Source organism: Hippoglossus stenolepis, chromosome 1, assembly GCF_022539355.2.
Source record: "Hippoglossus stenolepis isolate QCI-W04-F060 chromosome 1, HSTE1.2, whole genome shotgun sequence".
NCBI lineage: Eukaryota > Metazoa > Chordata > Actinopteri > Pleuronectiformes > Pleuronectidae > Hippoglossus > Hippoglossus stenolepis.
Window position 1 is genome coordinate 24,489,854 of NC_061483.1, and position 22,843 is coordinate 24,512,696.

At 41.2% G+C, this 22,843-nt stretch overlaps 1 protein-coding gene across 1 annotated transcript in view; it reads right to left on the minus strand.

Annotated features, from left to right (window-relative positions):
• The window catches only part of LOC118111836 (carbohydrate sulfotransferase 8), a 173,389-nt gene extending 151,369 nt beyond the window's left edge, over nt 1–22,020 (minus strand). The window contains exon 1 of the mRNA XM_035160563.2: nt 21,376–22,020. The gene's annotated coding sequence lies outside the window, so the exon portion shown is untranslated. The remainder of the gene's footprint in view (nt 1–21,375) is intronic.
• Between the last annotated feature and the right edge of the window lie 823 nt (nt 22,021–22,843).

The following is a 22,843-nucleotide window of genomic DNA, read 5'->3' on the forward strand; positions in this document are numbered from 1 at the left end:
CATGGGCATCACAAACCCTGCTGACATCTGTCCAACTCTTACTGACGGAGTACAAAGAGCTTATGGTCAAGTTCAAATCAGAACAAATCTGACCAGAGTCAGCAAAGTCAGCTGTAAGATCACAGACAACAACCTGCCATGTTAGATCTAAGCTGCACCTGTGACTCAAGACATGATTCACTCATTGACACTGAACATGACTCAGCAAAAAAGTAATTTTTGCAGGAAATGACTGAAACCTTTTCACAAAAGAAGTTGTACAAAGATTGATTAAACCTAGAAATACTTAATCAGCTGTCCACTGTTAAAGAAGAAATTGGCTCAGAGTTGACCTCAATCCAAAAAGAGGTTCCGCCGACCAAATTGAAATCCTCAAGGTGAGCCCGTTAACTTGAAGAATAATTAGAATTCCCCACTTCTCTACAAGCTATAATAGAGGAACCCAGTTGACATTAAGAACTCAAAGCCAGCTGGGATTATGTTTGGTTTGATTAATGAACATTAATATGCTCAGTGGAAAGAGATAAATCAGCCTGATTATACCTCTGTGAACAGATCCCATATTATACTGTAAATTACACAATGTTCATCGGGTTGTTTTGAAACAGAAATTAGTTAAGTGTTGCTCCAACAGAGAGAGAGGGCTGCTCATTTGCGTAATTTGCCCAAAGAAAGTCTGGGACAGATATAGGAAGTCATTCTTGTTACTGTACAAATATGTGTTGAAGCCTCCAGGCAACAGCTTCTTAAACAACAACGTGACTTTTAGTATATTTTGATGTGCTTGTAACTATTACTGTTACAAAAGTAGATACTTGGTATATTCACCTGATGTAGTGCTGTAGCACTCACTGAAAAGACAAACATGTGAAAACGATTGTTAGCTGCCAAAATATCTGCCAACTGCTTCACTGCCAACACTTGACTTAGACATACATGTCTTACATTATTGTGCGTGTCCCTGAGTCATGGGGCATGGGCATTATGCTGGTGTCCTCCTTCCTTAACTACCATCCTACTGATATGTTGAGTAACGTATAAATTACCCATCCATCCATTATCTTATCCTTTGAGGGCCGCGGAGGGGAGCTGGAATCCAAGCTGACATTGGACGAGAGGCGGACGAACCCCGGACAGGTCCCCACCATATTCACAGCTTCAGTTTAAAATATTAGCATTCTAACCTAAATTTGTCATTCTTTTTTCAGATAGTTGGTCATAAACCAAATAAAAACGTGACTACTTGGTGGCCATAGATGAAAAGATCATTGGGATCATCAAAGTTGTTACAATTCATGCAATATCGTGTAGTATCATGGCAAACTAAACCAATAGTTTAATAATTCACATTCCACAAGATTTGTATAGATTGTGCCAATCTATAAATCAGGTGTAGTGAAAATATCAACCAATTAGTGTTGGTAGATATAAAAAAATCAGAGGATAACCATCATCAGGATTCATCCTCTGGTGACCACGGATATCAGTGTCTGAAAAATGTAAAATGTCAACATCATGGTGGTGCAAGAAAACAAGTCAGGAGATCACCAGAGTCAGTTGGATTAAATGAAAGTCTGTGCAAAATGTCATAACAGTACATTCAGTCGTAGCTGAGATATTTCATCGTGGACCAAAGTGGTGAACCTAACATTGACCAACGTTTAGTAGCCTTGCTGCAAACATATTTTTCTTCTCCACAGTCACTGTTACATGGGGACATGAATGCTCTGTCGTCATAGTGTTCATGTTAGTGTTCAAATCAAAGTAGGATTTTTTGAATCAATAAACAAGAATGGAGTGTTTTACTGTGCACGTACAGCATAACAAATGGGGGATGTGATTACAGAGGGAGACTTCACAGGATAGCACGGCCGCTTGTGTGAGACTGCAGCTATAAATATATAGTGCTATGATCCAGTAGTATATTGCCTTTGTTTCCTGAATTGCATCATGTGTTTCAAAGACGGTTTCAAACAATAAAATTAACTAATGGTAGCAGGTGTTGCTGTTTTTGTTGTATTTTTCATTTTTAAATTGGATTTCACAAATAAATGTTGTAGTGTTTTCACTAAATATTTAAAAGTGTTACTCAGAAATTAATCTCTTACAAATAACACACACAACAGCTTTCTTTTATAAAAACAGTATATTGTATCAGTAACTCCAGTTTATCGCAGATATGAAAATTCATTCTTTGATTTTATAGTTTGACAACTACTTTAAAGATGCAATAATTAAACATCAGACCCACTATCCCACAAATATCTTTAAATTCCCAGATCTATTTCTACATCAAACTAAAAACCTGTCTTTCCACTACATCATTACATACTGTCCTTCCATTGTGGAAAAACAGATATTTTGTCACCTTGCCCACATGGTCCACATATTTGCATCTCACAACATTATAGGAAACCAGAGAGCAGACAAGAAGAAGTAAGAGTGACCATGATCATGGCTGTTAACAATAAAAAGTAATTTCAGTCTCAGCAGTTGAACCAAGAATTTACTCATAGACACTGAATGCCAGAGTATATCTGCTATTCAGAGGAGAGTTTTGCGTTTCTGCTAAAACAAATTCTTATCCTCAGTGGATAAGCCAACAACTCAAACAATTCAACATGAATTTAAAATCTAAGGTCATTAGTACGAACTAGACCTGTATTTAATGAAGCCAGAGGTTCAAACATGACTAGGATCACAGAGTATATGAAACTACCAGGCAGGTAATAAAAACAGGTTTGTGAACAAGAAGGTGCTGGTTTGATTTCCAGAAGCAGCTGGGAAAAGTCTGGCCAGAGAAAGGGAATGAGCAATGCTGTCTAAGCCTCAGAAGCTGTTCACAAGCCTTCAGTGGCCATGGCTGGGCAGCTCCCACGTGTGAATATCTATTGTGCAGTGCTGAATACCTGAACTAAGTATTATAAAGCAAAGCCTTCACTCAATATTACAACCTTGTCTCTTAGGGTTTACATTTGAATACTACAAACCTGCAAAAACAAATATATTCAGACACACAAAGGCAGGCAGGCAAAATGAATATACCTTTATAACAACAAAGTATGTCATTAACTCACAGGTTGTCGGAAACATACTGGAAGAGCATTTATTTATTACAAAATAAAACAGGAGATGGCACAGTGAGCCACACAGCAGGCAGATCATGGCATGTTGTTACAAATACAATTTTCATCAACATAACAATTAAAAATGACTAATTAATATATCTGGCAAGTCCCAAAATGTCCTTGATATTTATAACATGAACTGAGTGATGTATTTCATGTTTTCTTAGCAGATGAATGCAGCTAAAGAATGATTATAGCCCTCAGTCAAGGTTAAGAAAAGATTGTGGTCTAAAATGAGACAATGCATTTTCTTCATTGACATTTAACTATATCTACCTTAAACCGCTTTTGCTGCCAAAACCTAACCACACGATATGAACCGCGTGTCTCCAGTCACCGTGTTATTAAAGAGTAAAAACACAGCTTCACAGGATTTCTCTGAGATGAGGGTTGGATCGAAAGATGTTATTGATAATATACTAAAGGTAAAATGGTAATGTGGACTGTGAAGTAATTCTGGATGTGCATAATCAAATTTCTCTTTCCTCCATGTGAACCTGCCCTTTGTAAAACCTGCTTTAATTCCAGGCTTAAATTGCCAAAGCATAATAGACTGATTAGGAGATGATCCAATTTTTCTCTGTCCTGTCCGGTTGCTACCATGGACCCCTGTGAACCCGTCCTCGCCCACTGGACTCGTCCTCGACCTGAGGCGACGTATGGGCAACGAGGCGTACGGACGCAGGAAGGGGAGAGGGGCGGAGACGGCCCTCTTATCTGATACTCTCCACTGGCCTCTGCAAGTCGACTCAGACCCCCTAAGGAGGCCCCCCGGGACTACGCTTCACAGGGCTGTCTCGGGTGCGGGGACGTCCGAATGACTCACAGCCTGTCACTGGTAATCTCCAAACTAGAAGAAGACTGTACAGAAAAACCCTCGCCTAAAAATACCTTCTCAACAGCTATACCCTAAGGTCGTCTCTAATGTTGCCGAGGTGTGGATGCGCTGGAGGGTTAGGGTATCTTAAGTATCTCTGTGAGGGACTTTTCAGTGAGACTCTTTGACACCCTTCTGACAACATTAAAACAAGTACAAATGAATAAATGACAATCATAACAATTATTATAAAATGACAAATTAATGAATAAATCAAAATCAAAACAATCATAATAAAATGATAAATGAGATCGAAGGACATAATCAAAATATAACTTAAATGATTAAGTGATTAAATGTAATAAAAATAGATTTAAAACATGTTTAAATGATTGATTAAAAATTATCAAATCTAGATAGCCAATAAAAACATCCTTCTTCTCTAACATTCTTTCTCTGACATCATAACACATACTTATCACGAGCTTAATACCACTGGTGTCTTCATTGAAGGATGGAAACCTTCATCAATTCCAGGATTTTTAAACAAAACACATGATCATGCACTCTAATATTATCTTAACACAAGAATAAGAATAAAAGAAAACACACTTTCAGTTTTAATCATTTTTGGATGCTTATATAATGATAATGACATAAGAGAGCTCAATATAAGAACTTGATTCAAACAAATGAATGCTTTTCATCCTTCTTTCTTGTCAGCGCTGCTTTCGAGATTTTCCCCCTTGAGTTTTTGTTTTTAGTCTTGTGACCGCCTATCATATGATAAATTCTAATTCACATGAGCAAAGACGTAACCGCCTGTCATATGATAAATAGGTAAAGTTCTGAGACCAACCTACTATATAAAAGTAAGGTGACAAAGCAAATAAAATAGTTGCATATAATTCTATTCTTCCAACAATGTAAATTTCTTATGGCTGCATAAATTCATCATTATACGTATCAAACACCACAGACCAGATTATGAAGACATCAACACAGAGCTCAGACACTAATACTTAAATTCATCTAAAATATTAATAGGTTTCCTTCATTAAAATTGAATGCACAGCACTTACATTGAGGAAATAATACTCCACTGCTTAACAGCAGGTGTATAGCATAACTAGATGCAAGAAATTAATTCCACTGGCTTCTCTGAGAAACAACACGGCTGAAAGCAAATGGCAAATATTAAAGTTTAATTGAGTTTTCTACCAAAGTGATAGGCACGGTTCTTTAACCTGGGAACGCAATCCTTCTTTTGTTGTCTTTCTTTGTTGAATGTTATTAATTGAGGGGGAAAAAATGGATACAAAAGCTGCAGCAAATTCTGCCCACAGTTGACCCATTTCTTTCTACAATGTCAAATGAGCTTTTGTCACCTACAGTGCATCCGGAAAGTATTCACAGCGCTTCACTTTTTCCACATTTTGTTATGTTACAGCCTTATTCCAAAATGGATTAAATTCATTTTTTTCCTCAAAATTGTACACACAATAACCCATAATGATAACGTGAAAAAAGTTTTGGGGAAATATTTGCAAATTTATTAAAAATAAAAAACGAAGAAAACACATGTACATAAGTATTCACAGCCTTTGCCATGACACTCAAAATTGAGCTCAGGTGCATCCTGTATCCACTGATCATCCTTGAGATGTTTCTACAACTTGATTGGAGTCCACCTGTGGTAAATTCATTTGATTGGACATGATTTGGAAAGGCACACACTGTCTTTATAAGGTCCCACAGTTGACAGTGCATGTCAGAGCACACAAGCCATGAAGTCCAAGGAACTGTCTGTAGACCTCCGAGACAGGATTGTATCGAGGCATAGATCTGGGGAAGGGTTCAGAAAAATGTCTGCAGCATTGAAGGTCCCAATGAGCACAGTGGCCTCTATCATCCGTAAATGGAAGAAGTTTGGAACCACCAGGACTCTTCCTAGAGCTGGCCGCCCGGCCAAACTGAGCGATCGGGGGAGAAGGGCCTTAGTCAGGGAGGTGACCAAGAACCCGATGGTCACTCTGACAGAGCTCCAGCGTTGCACTGTGAAGAGAGGAGAACCTTCCAGAAGGACAACCATCTCTGCAGCACTCCACCAATCAGGCCTGTATGGTAGAGTGGCCAGGTGAACAGCCTCTGGCGTGTTAGAACAATGGGGGTAAGGGAAGCGGCTCCTCAGTAAAAGGCACATGACAGCCCACCTGGAGTTTGCCAAAAGGCACCTGAAGGACTCTCAGACCATGAGAAACAAAATTCTCTGGTCTGATGAAACAAAGATTGAACTCTTTGGCCTGAATGCCAAGCGTCATGTCTGGAGGAAACCAGGCACCGCTCATCACCTGGCCAATACCATCCCTACAGTGAAGCATGGTGGTGGCAGCATCATGCTGGGGGGATGTTTTTCAGCGGCAGGAACTGGGAGACTAGTCAGGATCAAGGGAAAGATGAATGCAGCAATGTACAGAGAGATCCTTGATGAAAACCTGCTCCAGAGCGCTCTGGACCTCAGACTGGGGCGAAGGTTCATCTTCCAACAGGACAACGACCCTAAGCACACAGCCAAGATAACAAAGGAGTGGCTTCGGGACAACTCTGTGAATGTCCTTGAGTGGCCCAGCCAGAGCCCAGACTTGAACCCGATTGAACATCTCTGGAGAGATCTGAAAATGGCTGTGCACCGACGCTCCCCATCCAACCTGATGGAGCTTGAGAGGTCCTGCAAAGAAGAATGGGAGAAACTGCCCAAAAATAGGTGTGCCAAGCTTGTAGCATCATACTCAAAAAGACTTGAGGCTGTAATTGCTGCCAAAGGTGCTTCAACAAAGTATTGAGCAAAGGCTGTGAAGTACATGTTATATTTTCGTTCTTTATTTTTAATAAATTTGCAAAACTTTTAAACAAACTTTTTTCACTTTGTCATTATGGGGTATTGTATGTAGAATTTTGAGGAAAAAAATGAATTGAATCCATTTTGGAATAAGGCTTTAACATAACAAAATGTGGAAAAAGTGAAGCGCTGTGAATACTTTCCGGATGCACTGTATATTATACACTTATTTAGTTGTATTGTGTCTTATATTATTTCTTCCGATTTTTATTCCAAGACCATAAGGTTTAAAATGTGATATGGTTACTTCTGCGTGACTCCAATAAGTGGTCATTATTTGAATATGAATTACAAGAATGAGCACAACATGCAGTTCAGTTTGTGAACCCACATTGCTACAGCTCTTCAGACAGTCATGCTAATGAGCACTGTGTTTGTCCTTCAGTTAAAGCTTTTTGTTAAAGCACTTTAAGTATTCAGCTGATGAAAGCTTCTAAGTTCCGATCTTGACATTCAAGTGACTCATTTCTATTACAGACTGTATTTACATTAAGCCCACACCTAATCTGAAAATGTGTTGCACATACAGCAGATTAAATGGTTTTGAAAGAACATGCAAATGATGTCCAATTTAACAGTTATGGGTTCAGTTATGGGCTGATATGATTCTCCTTGTCCATTATACGTACTGTATGTAATTGGTAGTGTCTTCTCCTGTTGGTGAAATCATGCCAGGTGACCATCGTGCAGTTTTTACATTAAAAAAAAAAAAGATTGGTGTTTCCTTGATGGGGAGGTTCACTGACACCTCTGATCAGCAGCGTTTCAAAGGACTTCATGTTGCCCCACATCGAACCAGGAGAGAACGATTCTTTGAGAATGGAAATTATAAAGAAAGGTCAAACCTCCACCACCATCCCAGGTACATCATACACACACATTGAGACATTCGTCTTCATATTCATATTCATATTTAGTCTTCAACCAAACCTCTGGAATCATGAAAGTGGCAGAATGTTAGTGGCATGGGCCTCATTAGGGGGTTTCCCACCACAGTGTCCTTGCACTCTCCTGTACATAGCCAATCATATAATATAAGGGGGTTCTAACAAAATTGTAGTTGCTGTGGACTAACATAATCAGGGACCCCTCTCAGCTTAGGGTCCCAGTCAATTGCCTTCTTTGCTGTTGCAAGGCCCCTTCGATTCTCTACTGTCCTGCATTACATTGCATCCAGTTTGCATTCTATTCTTTAGTAAGAATAATGCAGCAGCAAGTTGGCTTCTATTTGTCTCTCTCTTTTGCAAACCAGTAGTGAGTGTGATTTAAAAAAAAGTTCAATGAAGCAAAATTGAGAAACTTGCAGTTTATCTATAACTGTTACTTGCCTGTAAACCAGCAGTAAGAGACGACAGCAGTATGGCATCTTCCATCCATACAAGGGAGAATATCATATGGTCCAAAATGTACAGACAGCCTGTAAAATGGCTTATTAAGGATGAATCCAAGGCGCAACACTGCAACACACCATGTCCAAACTGTAAGGTGAACAATTCCCATGTGAAGCAGGCTGAAATAAGCTACATGCCAGTTGTTGAAATAAAATAAAATAAAAATAAACAAGTACAGTTATTTTTGTATCCAGCCTGCACAAATGTCTTACTTGTTCAACTTGCGGCTTCATGCGCTTTCAGAAGATCAAAGTGTCAGGCTGGAGTGAGGTGGATTCATCACAGGGGCTTTCAATACTGACTTGAAACCCCTGCCCTGGTCAAAACATACTCACCCCCCCACCCACAAAAAAAAATCCTTTAATCTTGAGTCACCGTACGCACTTGCCTTCGTGTGAGCGCATCATAGGGAAAAGACACTGATGTGATTTCTTACACAAGGAAATCAGGTAAGTGCACTCATTAGTCATAGGAGGCTTCCTGCCGGGTCAAAAAGGGCAGATATTGTGGGTAATTAAATGTGGTAAATTAAACGCTAATTGAATGAGCGACCCACTGCTTCTGATTCTTGTTTAATTCCAGAAAAGCAGATGAAAAAAATGGGATTCATTTTCTTTCAGGGGGGAGGCGAGGAGGGTTGTTGTAATTATGGCGCCACACAAATTGATCACTTTTCAATCAACATTAAATAACAATCAAGGTAGATGTGATTGTATTGACTCAATTAAAGAGGAAACGGGAAACAACAGTTTAAAGGCAAATTAAATCGTGATCAAATACATTTGTGATTAATGACAAAGAACAATGAATGTGTGAACGCATTTGTTCAACAGGGAATACGTGTCTAATAAGCTAACTCAATGATATGCATGTTTTCAATTAAAGCAACAGGTGACAGCCAATTTGTGTAAAACACTATGTCGTGCGTTTGTCTTATTTACAATCTAACATGTAATTGATGTGTGTCAAACTCAAATCCGTGACTTTTCTCACCTTGTGATGTAGTGGATTGATAAATCTTTTTTTTCATGACTGAGTCATTGTCAAAAGGTTTTATCTGACTGTTAAATCTGAAGGTCTTAACAGAGACCACAGATATATTTCTCAGTTTATTTGTCAAGCCCTAGTCTTCGGTGTACATGATTGGTAATTGAAACATTGTGCGCCAAACTAAACTTGGTTTTTTTGACTATACAGAAAATATATAGTATATTTTTTATACAACATACAGGCAGTACATTTATATAAATAAGACGAGAGTGACCTTGAGAAAGCAACGTACTGCAACTTAAGGAAACACATGGAAATAAAAAAGCAAATTAAGAAAAACATCATCAATTTGACAACACACCCGTATTTGCAACATATTTCTGTCTATGGTTATTTTGTAAGTACCCACTGACCTGTCGGCTCGGAAAAGTCAATATGCAGCAATGTTTTCTGCATTTGGTGTAAGTGTTCAAGTGTGCCCTGACTTGGTGCATGGTAGGCCACTGATTTGCAAAGTGATGCTGTTAAAGCACCTGAGCAAACAGATGGGATGAGAAGTTGAACCTCTGTCAGACAGTAGTAGTTTAGGGACGCCAAATATTTAGATGAACTGAGACCACTGCTCTGGTAACTGCCTTGGCTGTGATAGAGCAACGTGGATATGCAGATGCCTTGTAACCTGACACATTGCAGTCAACAGGTATGCTTGATGTAGACGAGGCTAAGGGAACAACAGAGTCAAACAAACGTTTAGATGACATTCAATTGCAGGAATTAACAACAAGGCAAAGATAACCACCCTGATCAGAATTGCCAGTGAGCTGACATGTAGGAGACGTTTTGGTAGGGTGAACGGTATCTGGCTATGAGTGCGGCCAGAAGAAATGTTGCTGATATGATCAGACACCAACATGACTTATCACATTTCCATATGTCACCTGGGTCCTTTACTGTAAAGGTCAACAGGGACAACAACTTGTTTCAAGTTCTATCTCATTTTCACCAGTTGCTGCTTTATATGCAACATCAGCAACTCCTTCTGCTGCTCAGAGTTAACATCCCTGTACCTGCACAAAACTCCAGCGTCAGACAGGCTATTTTTTCACACTCCTTTTCCAGAATCTCAACTTCCTAGTGCTCAACAATCCTCAAAAGCCCTTTGTGCACTGCTCTAAGACTCTTAAAGGGGACATAGCATGCAAATTCCACTTTGTTAGTGCTTCTACAGGTTAATGTGGGTATCTGGCATGTCTACCAACCCAAAAACTCTGGGGAAAAAACACTCGCGCGTTTTGTTATAGTTCCTCTAAGTCAGAAACGTCATGCTTGAGCGACTCGATTATGCCTGGGTATTGTGTCGTAACAATACACTGGAAGTCTCCCACATGGTCTTGGCCTCGAGTGTTCAGCGCTACTGTAACCCCCCCCGACATTCAACGGTACAACAACAAGCGGAGAAACAGAATCGCGGGCTGACCTTATATATACAGTCTATGGGGCTGACCAGCGGAGAAATGCCGTCTCCGCGGGAACAGCCAGGCGGCTGCGCTGGAGAACGGCGCTGCGCTGCCCGCAGCGGTCTTCCACACTGCCAGCTGTGTGGAAGACTTCCGCAGTGTTCAGCTCCACTGTATGCCGGGTTACAGTAGTTCCGCCGGGTTACAGTAGTTACGCCGGTTACAGTAGTTACGCCGGTTTACACCGGACGCGGAAGCGCCGCTGGGCAGGCAGCGCAGCGTTCTCCAGCCACGAGCCGCCTGGCTGTTCACACGGGACGAAATCAATGGATTTGCAGCCCCTTCTGTTTATGTAAAATTCATATACATCTGCTTTAAATTCAAACTCAACACAAAACTGAATTGGGCAGATCCTATTAAAACGTTTAAACCTAAATTCTCTAATTAGTGTTTGTCCCTGATAGGGCTGGGGTGACGCGTCGTAAATACATCAATTTGTGTAACATGCGTCGGCGCATCGTAAGGAAGGTGGCTGAAGGTGTCGAAGCCTGGATTCACCCGAAGAGCAAGCTAAAGCGAAAAATCGGCCACTATCATCTAAAGCATAGGTCACCAAAAGGCGGACCACGATCTGGACCCAAACGCTGTTCTATATGGACCCAGACGTATTATTAGATTTTGATTTAGAGCTAACTGAACAAGAGAAAGTGGGAACAAAGAGAAAAGGAGGGATAAAGCTGTTTTGTTGTAAATATTTGATGATATTGTTCATATGGGAAGATGTAGTTCAGAAAAAAGAAGATAAGGGGAAACTCAAACTCCATCTTTATTTTTTCTTCTAAAATTAAGCACTTTATTTTAAGATGCCTTTTGCAAAAGCTTTTTATTTTACTTTTAAATGCAAACCTTATTTTACTTTAAACAAGAAAGTAGTACCCTCCAGTTCAATGTGGAAATTAATAAGAAACATTGTTCAAATATTATTGAATAATACTTTCTCAGTTTTTGACTTCATACAGACGTTGATAAAACTAATAGGCTACTTCAAAATATATGTCACTGAATCATTACGCATGTTACACATTATGATGTTTCACACCTTTGCTTGAGGAAATTCTCTCTAACTGGACCTCTTTGAATTTTAATTGAATACCCTTCATCTAAAGTGTGGGAGTCTTTAGTCAGAGACCAGTTTTCATTTATTTTGTTGTTGGACAGCTTAATGTGGATTGATAGATTAATTTTACTTGAATGGCACAAGCTCTTGCACTAATTGTATTTTGGAGAGATTTTGTATGGGACCATAAAAAACTGATTGGCAGTTCAGACTGGGCTATTTTTTTTTTTTGTGCAATAATGCCTTGCAGTGCATACTTAGTTTTTTTGTCATATTTGTTTGTATTTAAGAGAAGATGATTAAATAAATATAAATGACACAAGTTTTGACGTTTTATTTGGATAGATTCATTATTATATTAATCGAGTAATTAAATTTTTTTTAGATTAACCGATCAATCGAAAAAAGATTTACATAGATTAATCAATAAAAAAATGATCGATAGGTGCAGCGCTATTCCCCTGTAAGGAAAGAGACCTTGCTGCTGCTGCATCCAAAAGACCGAAATGTGTTGCCAAGGCTTTACTGACAAGCTTACTGTAGGCAAGATAAATTAGTGTAATTAACTTGGTCAGCAACACCCTGGCACCTGGGCATGTGTGGTTCCAGGAGAGTTAATGTTTTAAGAGCCCTGCAGTGCAGCCATAAGTTGGCAGCGAGCACGTTCATGTCCTTGGTCTTTGGTTTTCCAGGCACCCTGCTGCTTTCAAACTTAGAGAGCACCTGGCCCAGCATCTGAACCAGTCACCTTGTCAGCCTGTAAGAAAAGGCTGCTCCTCACCCTGCAGCTTCTCTGGGGCAATCAACATCCTCCCCAGTTTTAAAAAGACACAGACGAAACCTGCTTCTCCTCAGGCCTTTTTTTCAGCTCCAGGATAAACAAGCATTGTCACTGCTCTGCACACAGTGAAGGTAGCAATAAGGTCAGTGGCTCTAAAAGAAATACTGACATTACAAACCAACCTCTGAGCATCAGTGTCTCTGAATAAAATTCAGTTTTTATTCCCCAATTCATCAGCCTGGATCCTGAGCAGAACATAAGATGACAGGAAAGCGTGAACTATTAGGCTACTTTTAAATTCACATATACAAAAATACTACAGCAACAAGTACAGTAAATGTCAGGGACAGACTGGTAGTATGTGAATTTCAACAAAACTGTGGTAAGTTGGCAATGGCTGCTTATTGTCAAGCCAGGCATTTGTATAACTCTTTTATGCATTTAATCTTTACACCAAGATCTAACCAAGGACATGCACAAGGCTGAGCAACAGCCTTTATGTACTCTTATAAACACACATTTATTTATTTTTGCTGTTGTGGCTGCAGGAGGACCCTTCAACAGAGCACAATTAAGAGCTAGATTCAGACGCCCAGCAGGTGAAGCAGTGTGATAGAAAAGGTAAAGCAACCAAATTATACATCAATAATTGAATGTGAAATAAGCTTGTTTTCTCTTCTTTTTCTCTAATTAGGCCAATGACAAATGGTAACATTGTACTTTCATAAGTATCTATAAGGGGCTTCAGTGCAGAGAAGTATGGTGTTTAGGTAAAATACTTTTAATAGCTTTTGTGAAATATGTTAAAGAAATCTTTGATGATTGTAATCGTTCTATATTCTAGAAGAAATAACCTTCCACCGTCATATTCTGGGGCTTTAGCAGAACTCATTGAGTCAAGCTACAGTTGTCTACACTCACTACACTCAGTTGTCTTAGTGCATTTTTCTCTGCAGTGAGAGATAAAAGCTGTTTATTCATTCAGACGTTCAAAATTGAAATCATTGGAATTGTTGAACCGGGAAAGTGCATATAAGGTACTTGTTATCTTAAATACTAGCTCTACCATGACCAAGCAACTTTGATTGGAAAATTTTGTGGACAATATAGACTGGATGCAATATATACTATATTTAATTCCAAGTTTAATAATTCGATTTAAGAGGAGGCACAACCCTGACGTTCCAGAGCAGAGAGAGAAGAGAGGCATGCTGAGCATCAAGAAACACATCAGACAAGTACATCTGGTCAGGGCCGAGTGTGAGGGAACCTTTATATCAAAGTGCCAGTAACAGTGGGATAAAGAGAAAGATGCTGTGGACATTGTTTTCTTAGGGCGTTTTCACACCAACACAAGGTCCGAACTAAGGTTCATGTCTTTGTTGCATTGTTTACAATTAATCCAGTTCAGTTTTGGTTTCACATTGCAAGTTAGGGAGCATAACTAAATTGAATTGAAATTGAAATTGAATAAAACTGAATATTGAATGACATTAGTAAGTCTTGTCGTCATCACCCATTTGCACTGCGTCTACCTATAGGTGACAGTGATTTGTTTGTAGACAGGTGTGCATCTGATGATGGTTTGTTATCTAATATTTGATCCTAATAATATCATTATGATTTTACTACCAGCAACACTAACTTCAGGCGCAGTACTTGACACTAGTTTGAATGCGCCCAATGAACATCCTCATCATTCAAAAATTATATAGTCCGAGGCAAAGATTGCAAGCAATCCTGCAAGCCACTTTTTTCATCTGCTATTGTTTCATACTTTCTTTATTTCCTGTTTTTAGCCCTAAAGTCAGACCAAAGTTACAACAAACAAGTTAAGCTTGAGCTGGGCCGAGACTAAACTTTGGTCTGTTGGTCCAAAGATCCCGACCAAACAAGGTATGTGTGAAAGCGCCCTTAAAAGTACACTAAATTTGGCAGGATTATTCTAGAGAGTGAAACGACCATATATACTCCTAATACATATATAACCATGTTTAAAGTAACATAATATAAATCCACCAGCTTGTCCAAATGTCTGTGTGCCTCCCTGGATCTAACCAATAATACCAGACTTTAGAAAGAACTCTTTACTCTGATGACAGTTGTACAAACCCTCTTCAGATCCAGTATCCTGTAACATAGCTGATAACTTAAGTGCCTCTATCCATAGTTATTGATCACTGTATTTTATCCATAGTGGCAGAGCAGTCAGTCCTTATGATCTCCTTTGGCCGCAGAGTGCCTCGATACACACAGCAGCGAGATAGTGGCCACAGGAAGATGGGGTCATCCTGTTGATTGCATTTACAATGACAAAGATGTTGCTCATTGGATTTCCTCTAGGCTGCTCTCCATCCGCTACATGATAGATGTATACTGTATTTGTGTATGTGTCTCTGCATTTGATTGTTCAGAGATGGTAGGGTTGACACAAGGATTCTCTCTCTCTCTCTCTCGCTCTCTTTCTCTCACTCACACAGACCCACTTTTTCTCACTCGCTCTCTGTCTCATCTGTCCTCGTCTCTCCCTCCTGCCTCTCACATATCAACGTTTTCATTTTCTCTCCTCACTCAGATATCTTGCCCATGCCGCCTCCCTCTTATCCTGCCATGGAAGTGACTCACATTACAGCATTCTTCAGTTTAATGCACTTTAATAGCATTAATATCTGCTTTTGACTCTTCAGCCGCAATAAACACCCCTCACATCTTAAGAAAGCCGCTTAAGCGCAATTGACATGGCTAGTGTACCAAGACAGAAATGAACCGTGGGTGAAAAGCAGAATAACTCATTGTAAAAAGAGTAATCTGCTGTTTTTTTGTACGTTGGCACCCATCCGGCACAGCGTGGCACATGGTGTACTGTAAACAGACACTGAGGGAACTTAGACAGGGAACAGCCAGCTCCCTGTAGTCCTTCCTACTCATTCTCACTCACTGTGGAGGAGGCCTGCAGATAGGGGAAGAACACAAGTCTCTGCCACCTTCTGTGCCATCCATGTTGCCGCGGCAGTGACAGCCAAGGTCAGCGAAGGACTGACAGAGGGCTCCTGTGCGGAGATAAGACTCTCACAAACATCTGAACCAGCGAGCTGCTCCTGGAAGGAAATAGAATCCTGCCTGTGAATTATTCAGTGGGTCTCCCCCACCCTAAATAACAGCCGGGACGCATTGTTTGACATCCCGAATGAATAATTAAGGCCTGACCTTTTGTTCCCATTAGAGGTGATAGGTTGATAGCGCCATGCTTTGTGGGTGAGGCTGTTTGACAATGTGAAGGTGTTGTGTATAAGAATGAGGGATTTTCTCTATTAAAAACTCTCAAGCACAAGCAGTGATGCTAAGAAAAGACACACCACGTCCCTGTGGGATTCATCGATATACAAAGATGTAGATGCAGTCTCCGTTGATTGTTGCTAAAGCACAGCCTGAAACCCTTCTTTGTCACTACTCCCATGCTCTCATATGAATCGTACTGTAGTTTGTTCCTCATTCATCAGAGGGGTTTTGAGTATGCCAGTCAAGAGCCTGTAGTCAGCTCCGTGAATCAGGAATGATGTATTAACACAAAGTCAATCCCAGCTCAGCCGCCTAGGTCCAGTTTGCTTGTGTTCCGGTGAATTATGGTCTATTTCGGAGTCTTGTATTTCAATGAGGTAATGAATCACAGAACCCTGGGCATCACCAAATGTATATAGTACATTCAAAATGTAAAACTTGTGCTGTGCAACGGGCATCTAAGACATAGTCTACATTAAAGATTGACAGTATTTCAAAGCACGCGTGACAGCTCTTCCTTGGAGATTGATTGATTGATGGGTGTGCTTAAAGCGACAGGATGCCATAAGTAGTTGAGGGACTGTGCAACACATCTTTCATGTGAATAGTGATTAACACAACCTGGGTATAGTAGCACTGTTCCATATGACAATAAATGTTGTGTGAGGATATGAAATGTCTATTTCATATTACATTTAATATAATATTCTATATCACTCTTTATCATTTCATTTGTTGTGCCACAAATCACTCTTCACGGCAATATTTTAATTATTTGGATGATGCTTTGTGTTCATGTGAAGACAGGGACTTTGCATGCGGTCATCCTCAAACATGCAGGAGATCATGACACAGAAGAGAAGAAGGAACCAGCCATATGTATCCGGATATGACATAGTGAAAAATGAAAGAGATTTGGGTTATTTTGCAGAACCCGACTTAAGGGCTGGGCCAGTCACTTGGTCTAATGGAGCTCTGCCTGTTGTCCATGCATCACTCATTACTGATGGTGTGTTAGGACGAGAGAGATTGCGTAGGCATGTGTTGGCGTTCAAATGGTGAAGTCATCAGAATGCTGCTGCTAGGCAACCGCAGCAAGAATGCTAATGTTCCTGAAGCCACAGAAGCTAACAATTTAGCAAGCTAGCTGGCAATTTAATGTGGGAAATGCAAAAGCATAACGTCAGTGGGACAAGATCAGGCTGACGATCGCAACTAGTGAACATAGAACTTGATGCCATGATTTTAAAAAGACACGTCTTCCTCTCAAAGATATGCTGTTGTTTGTGTGCTGTCTGTTGAACCTGTTAGCTGAACAGTTGCTTATTTCCATCAGACAGCATTGAACAGTTGTTTATTATGACACTTCAGTGTTGTAATAATTGGAAACAGTTTGTTACAGCAGCTCAAACTGTCAGCAGAGATGCTCTTAAGTCTCAAGAGGCTTTTCTGCAGCAACGGGAAGACAAAGGAAGTGATTTGATGAAGGGTGGTGGAGAAAATCGAAGGACGGACAGACAGGGAGGATTTGGATGGCTTTATTGGTGGGATTGAATTAGCAGAAATCAATCACTTTATCCATGTTGTGTATTTGTGAAACTGTAACTGAGAGTTACTGGATCAGTGGCAAATACACAACGTGTGTATGAAGGACATTAGAAGAAGCTTTGTACTGTAAGGCAAAATGGAATGGCAATAAACCGTTCTGATGGAAACAAACTTATATTGAACACGGTTGTTGTGTTGTATAGTTAAAGTTTCTAAGTAGAAAAATACATTCTTGAAAGTGGTGCCAGAGAGTGAACATCCTCTGGGACAGCTTTATTGATCCTCTTTCTTTTTAGGCTTCTTGTTGTTTAACTTTGAAATACTGCTATTACTGTTTTGCACTCAGTCTGTAAAATTTTCTGGACCAGACACAAAAAAGTCCGGAAAAGCTTTGCACTGAGGTATGACGACTGATTCCTTCAGCGAGCGAGAAAGGAAACCAGAGCAGCAGTACGACCGCAGTGACACACTCGGGAGAAAGCCACACTGACGCGAGCACAGATTCCTAGTTTAAGGCAAGATAGAGAGAGACCGTATTTATAGTCAGGGATAGGAATAATTCATCGTGATCAAAGTGCAGATCATGCTTCGTTCCATCACAGAGCAGATGTGGCGGGATGAAGAGAGCATGCACTCTCTCCGGCTGCTCTCTAGCGGCTCCTCCAAATGGAAACAGTGAGGCGAAGTGCTCTCCGCGCCGCCGCCGCCGTGTGTTTTGTTGTCGTGTGCAACTGCCCAGGTTCTCATGTGACTTAATGATCGAAGGGGTGCCAACCTTTGAAGATGTATAGTGATTTTAAATTAGAGGGGGAAAAAAAGAAACTCCCACACGCAGCAAATCCTCACATCAGAGCGAGGAGTTGATATCAGATTCTGAGCTCACAGTGGGAAGTCATGTGCCTGCGGCCGTGTGCCATAAAGCACATACATGACGAGCGCTGTGCGTCACATGGCTCCTGTACGAGCATGTGAATAAAGGAGCTCGCAGAGTCAGAGGTCAGAGCTGACATGAAATATGTGAGGTAAGATGCCGTTGGACTTGTTTTCTATGTGTAAATGTGATTAACTATCATCAGAGAACACTAGTATTATTATTAAGACCACACATGCACCCATCTCTGCACACACACAAACGCAAGCATCCCTCCATACCGGTTTCTTATTTTTCATTTTTCTTTCATGCATTCTGTTTCCCAGGGACACACATTTCTTTTTTTTCTCCCTCTGTTTTAGTTTTCGGTTACTCCTGCTTTTCTCTCTTTCCCAGTAATGCTTTCTCTGCAATCGCACACTAACACACACAGACACACATGCCTGCTTTTTCCTAGTTTCATTTTCTCTCTCTCTCTCTCCTCCCACACACAGACACACACATGCGCCTGTTTCTTTCTCTCTTTCATTTTCTGCATCTCCAACCCTTTCTGCATCCCTGTCACTCCTTCAATAAACACACACACAAACACACACATACAAATACACAGCCGCACAGACATACAAGCTCCTTCATCTTCTCTTTTATTTCGTCTTCCTCCCACACTTTTCCTATCACTACCTCCATGCACATACGCACTCACACACGAACACACACTGAGGCGCTTGTTTCATTCCCTCTCATTTTCTCTCTCAGCCTCCCTTTCTCTCCCAATCACTCCTTCAGCACACACACACACACACACCCTCGTACGTACCTCTTTCTCTCAGTCTTTTACTGTTTCCCTCATCCCGTCTCCCTCCCACAATCACTTAAACACACGCACACACACACTCGCACACACACTACCGGCAGTCCAGCTTCCCTCGCTCCCAGCTGGGCTTGGACAGCTCTCTTCCTCTGGCCTCTCTGGGCCATCTGGAGTGCAATGTCCCTGCTCCGCTGGTCCCCTGCCAGCCGCTGAGCCTCCCAGGATGAACACAGCATCTTCAAGCACAATTTGTACGCGTCAAAGCTCTGCTGTGTGTCCAGTGACCCAGCTGAGTGAAGTCATTGAGGCTCACATTTCCCCACCTCAAAGGAGCCTCATTCTGCTTTGATGACACCTGCGCTCGCCGTCTCTCTGGATGGAGGACGGCGCCGTAATTGATTAAAGCCGCCGAGCAAACTTACTAGCAATTACAGCTCTGTTTATGATCTTGGAGAGGGTTTGTCTTTACATGAGGAGTGAATATAAAAGCTGACACTAAGGTCAAGTACCATAACAAGATTTTCTGGTAAAAAAGAGCACCTGTCTACAGCCTAAATTACGACATGTGGTTGGATTAGGGAGGAAAATCCTATTTCCTCTCGTGGAGACATGCAGGACAAATTAAATCAGGCACGGACTCTAGCATAAATGCTCATCTGTCCATGGTTTAAGTGGTGAATCTACACGTAAGTGGAAACCATCTCTCAAACAGCAGTAGAACCAAAGCAGCAGAACCTGTATTATATTATGTTAGATCATCTGACTCTACACTTTTTTTACTATAGTATTCTGCTGGTCAAAGTATTTTATACTGAACTATAAACTAAGTATCACGAGTGGATCTGAGCGACCAATGTGCAAGCCTCAGTTCAAGGTGAATTAAATTAATGATTGAAATACCAAAACGTATTGCAATACTAAAGACTGATATGAATGTGCATATAGCCTTATCATGCACTGAAATTAAATGCAACTCAAGTCATTCAGCCACAGGTTTAACACCTCAAAAGGGTCTTGTTCTGCTTTGATGACTCCCACGCTCCCTCTCAGCTCCACGGAGTCATTGATTAAAGCAAGCAAGTCAAAGCACTTTCAATTACAACGCCCGTTTAAGATCTTTTAGACTTTAGACTTTCTTAACTGACCACAGACGTTGAATAATGAATTTAAGGAATCAAAGGAAATCAAGCGGGAAATGTTGTGTTAGTTGCTTCCTCTGTTGTTGTTGTTGTGTTTGTTTTTGTTTTTCATTGTCTAGATTTGGTACAGCCAGCTTTTATTCTGATTTATTTGGACTGCACTCCCGGAGCATCTCCAGTGTTACAGTCACCACAAAGCCCAAGGTTGTGTTCAAGATGCTGGAGCAAAATCATTTATGCTACAAAAGTGGCATAACCCAAAAAACACATGCCCCGGGCCAGTTAGCGCGCAGTGGCTATTTTTATAGTCCAGTAAACACGGAGATCCAATGCGACACCAAAACAAACAGCGCACACAAAGCTCTGTCCTGATCTCCTCTACACTCTGATTCTGCTCCTTCCACAGGTTTGACCCGAGAGAAGAAATACAAAAATTCATTGAGCACTGTGGGATGAATCACTTCCTCTTTGTCGCACCAACAATGTATGAAAAGAAGACCTGTTACACACAAGTCCTACCTTGACATGTGTGAGAATATGAAAGAGCACAGAGAAAACAAACTAATTACTCAACAGTATATTTGATTTCAATCAAATAAACTCTTAATTCATGTACTGCAACCCATGAGCAGAATTGAACAGATTAGGGTCAAACTTCCTTGGAACAAAGCACTGAAAAAAGAACCGTCTCGATAAAGAGGACTTTAATTACGAACCAATTGTTTTTGTTCAACTTAAAGTTAAAAAGTTATAGTGACACAATTGCTAACTTTAATGAAAAAAAACGTAACTAATAATAAATAATGTATTTTACTAAGTTGGTCCAAGAAATGTCTTCTTCAGTGCGCAAGTTTTGTAGGAAAACAGCTGAAATGTCTCTGCATTGAAACATTGAACACTTATGGTGAGCATGATCAGTGGAATCAACAGGCGATCTGTGGGTCAATACCTTCCTACAGGTGAGCTTATCCAGCTGTCACTTTGTACTTTGTACAGCTACACTCTCATCTGAGAAACAGTGGGACCAGCAACACATCAGACGCTAGAAGCTCCTGAGGACGAAACAGCCAACAAAACCTCAAAGACCCGAGTGGAAACCAGCTTCTCTGCAGTTTGCGTGTTGCCTTGCATCCAGTTCTGGACTTACCTTATAGGTGGAGCTCTCCTATACCATGGAGCTGTGGAGCAGGGGTGAGAAGTGAGAGCGTCTTCCTCCTCTTCACTAGTTGATCAGCCAAGTCCCTGTGTGTCAGCACCGCCGCCTCTTTGAGGAAGAGGAGGAGGAGGAGGAGGAGGGAGGAGAGGATGAATGATGCAAGTTTACGGTCGACGCTGTGAACGCATCCACAGTGCACACTGCGAACGCAGCTCCTTCAAGTTTGATGCCGCCTCGCAGAGGATGATGCTGTGGCTGGAGGAAGCATGACTCGGTTGCCCGGTGCTTTCAGAGAGAGAGAGAGAGAGAGAAAGAGAGAGAGAGTGTGGCCAATCACGATGCCGCTCGCGCTTTTACTCTCACATCTTTGCGCAGTCCAGAGGAGTCTCCAGGGACAGGGCGCACGTCTGTCTGCCTCCTCCGGGCGAGCGCGGCTGCACTGTGGGGTTGTCTCGGGAAAAAACGGGCTTCTCCCGCACACTTTGATTCGCGGTGCTTTCCCTTTGTCTCCAAGGCGGAGCCGCTGCTGCTGCTGCTGCTGCTGCTGCTGCTGCTGCTGATAGGGACGGAGCTGTGGAGCTCATCCCGCGCATCCACTGGCTACGGGCGCGGAGCAGGAGGAGGAGGAGGAGTGTCTCTGACGGTCGGAGTTCATTAAAGACTCTTCTAATATGGATGAGCTCCGTGTCTTTCCCTTAACGCAACCCGGGTATTTTCTTTTTGCCTGGGATGCGCATCACTATTCGATGCGCTCTGCAATATGCGTCGGAGGCTGCACAGAGTTTAAACTGCATGCATCTCCCTCCATCACACATGAGAGACACAGACATCTATCCAGTCAATGAAGTCATCAATTATAAAGAACTTGTTGTTTTTGTTAGTTACATGAATTGTGATTTAGAAAGCACTGCCACGGTGCATGTTGGGATGTCTGTGGACATAAAGATGCTGGAAGTCAGTCAGAGTTGGGGGTGCTGATAGGAAGTCTATATAGTGAGAGGGCGTTAAACACAGTGCAGCAGGGCAACATTCATTGTTTTAGTTTTCATTTAAATGGCCAACAACATTTTACACTAGTTTTAGAGGATTTTTACAACAGACAGTAAACCTGAACACCAACCTGCTGTATGTGAAAACAGCAGCTGATGTGGACGGTCAGCAGTAGGAGTTTTGTCGCCCAGTATCTATTCTACATCCTAAGGTCAGATAGGCTTCACATAAACACTGATTTTAAAAATGAAATCAAATTTTGTAAAAAAAAAAACAAGAACAACAATTGCATTTTTTATTAAATTTTCTAACCTTGTAGTTACAGCTTCTCGCCAGTAGGGGTTTCTGCAAAGCCCTCATCACCCCTACTTCCAGTCTACAGCTGCATACAGCAATTTACCAGAAAGTCAAATAAAGTCAAAGTGCTTTAACGAGGGTTAGGTTAGGTTTAGAGTTGGACTGGGCTGTA